Here is a 2541-nt window from a genome sequence, read left to right on the forward strand (position 1 = left end):
TTCTGTTTTATAGGGAATCTTCCTGAGTTCTCTGCCAACATGAATCCCAAATTTGATATTTAGGCCTTTCGTTGCCTGCAGATCAGATGGAATTGGACAAACTGTTTGCGACAGTTTCTGGCCTTAATTAAATCAAAAAACATTTCCGAGCGTATGTTCTTCAGCGTGGTTTCATTTTGCTTCTGGAAGATTCTGACATTTCAGGGTTTGACTCAATGTCAAAAAGGTCGCAGTCATCCCTGAGAGACACACGTTTGAGGGCAGCTGCTTATTCTCTTCATTTATTTATTCTAAACTGGCTTTTTGAACAGAACGGGACTAATTGGATCTTCATCCTTTTCTGCACAACAGATATTAATGCAAATGTCCCAAACTGCCACTAAAAAGGAAAATCTCTATTTAAATATCAGCGTCTCTCTGACTGTTTTCTAGCTCAACAGCTGAACTGATAAACTGTGACAAACAGCTTCACTGTCTTGGGTCGTGCACGTGGATTCATGCACGTCTGGGTTCGACCACTGCACAGGTTGGTGGTCTGGAGGTTTCAGCCTTCAGGTTAATGCTGATCTCTTCCTGCAGAACAAGCCAGCGTCGGCGTTAGTAGGTAGTTGGAGGTAAAACTACTCGTGCATGCGTCTTCATCGGCCCGCTCCACTGCCTACAGGATCGTAGCTTAACGAGACAGGAAAGCTCAGGTGAGCAACCCGATTGGAAGCCGGGAGAAATTCCCGGGGATGCAAAAGCACGCCACATCCTTGATAAATATTTAACTCCCGCAGGTTGTTGTTTGCGGCTGTTACATGCGGTCGGTGGGGGTTAGCATCCAGACATCTTCACCCTGCTTGTTCCTGTTTCTCCAGCCTTCTGAAGCCGAGCGGTAAAATTGCCTTGAAAGCCCTTTGGTCATGATTGACATGAGTTTGTCTGAGGCTTCAATCTACTCCAAGGGCCCTCCTGATTATGTCCTGCCAGCTGTTATAATCATCATCAGACGTTAGCGTCATGGTCCAGTCCCACCTACTCATGGTGGATCTCAACTATTCTCCCCAGAGGAACCAAACCACCACAATGCTGCTTGTAATTAAGCTTTTACTGATGCTTTTAAAAGCTCTTGCTCTCAATTTCCGGCATATCATCCCTGCTAACTAAATGCTGTTATTGAGTATTTAAATGGATCCAAACCAGACAGATGTTTTCCCTCGTGAGGATAAAAATAAGAGCGTAAAATGTAGTACTCAAAGAATATATACAATGCAAACTTTGAAGTATTTTTTCATGGTGTAAAGCTGCGTGATGTCTTCAGTCTAAATGACCTTTCTGCAGACATTTGCGTAAACATTGCCAAGTTTTTAATTAAGTTGTGCGTCTCTTTTCTTCTTCTTCCACTTTAGCTCTCAGTGGATGCTTCAGAGTTGCTCGATACAACACTCATCTGTCTGTGATGCAGAGCTTGTTGCTTGTTCATGCTTTCAGCTGCTCAGTAAAGCCATACATCAGTCAGTACTATTGCCTTTTTGCACATATTGCGGGTTTCACCACTGTTTAAACATCAGCTTGTGATCATGTTGGCTGCTGAAAAAAGCCCTCACAGCTCCTGCTCTATTATACATCTGTCCTCTATCCTCATCTAATCTCTGCAGAGCCTCGGCTCCCAGAACATCATGCAGAAAATGACTCAAACTTTGAAATCTGTCTTTGATTCTCTCGGCGCTTCCTTTGTCAATAAATGTGAAACAGCACGTTTGCATGGTCACAAAGGAAAAAGAGGGATGACTTGATTGACTGATGACTTGATCTTAATTGACTTGCGCTGTGCTGCAAAACGTAGCCGACTACAATCATTGATGAGGACATTTTACAATAGCTTCTGCCAGCTGGGTGAAATTACAGTGGGGCGTCAAATTCTCGGAGATTAGCTGGATTTATGTTAGCTGTTTTCAACTGGATTGCAAAGTCCTTGCAAGGCTGATTAGTATCTTCTAAACTGCTGTAGCTTTTCTGGTGTATATGTGTATGTGTGTGTGTGTGTGGGGGGGGGGGGGGGGGGGGGGGGGCGTCTGTGCTGACTGCAGATGTAAACAGTAACACTTTTACTTTGCCTACAAAATCATTATCAAAGCGCATTGTCCCCATTAGCATTCATTTATATGCAAACATTTGCTTCCTATAAAGAAAGGAAACCCCTTTCTTTCACCGCTGTGTCAGACATTATCCTTATTTATCATAAACTCACAAAATACTGCGCGTTTTACTGCATCATGCCTCGCTGTGCCTCCAGGAACGATATGGAAATGCTAATCTCTGCAACAATCTGCCGCCGTCTCTGCTACATGTTTTGTGTGACTGCTTCAGTGTGCAGATGCCAAAGAATGGCAATTACCCAACAGCCTCTCTGATCGGGCCTCGCCGAGATGAAGCTGAATAAAGTCACAGAAGCACGACGTGTCCATCTGCAACTCTTGGGGAGATAACACCTTCCTCTCTCAACCAAATCTGCCGCCACTTCCCCAATAATAAATCTGCTGGTTGCTGTAAACAGGA

The sequence above is a fragment of the Takifugu rubripes genome, chromosome 15 (genome assembly GCF_901000725.2).
Source record: "Takifugu rubripes chromosome 15, fTakRub1.2, whole genome shotgun sequence".
NCBI lineage: Eukaryota > Metazoa > Chordata > Actinopteri > Tetraodontiformes > Tetraodontidae > Takifugu > Takifugu rubripes.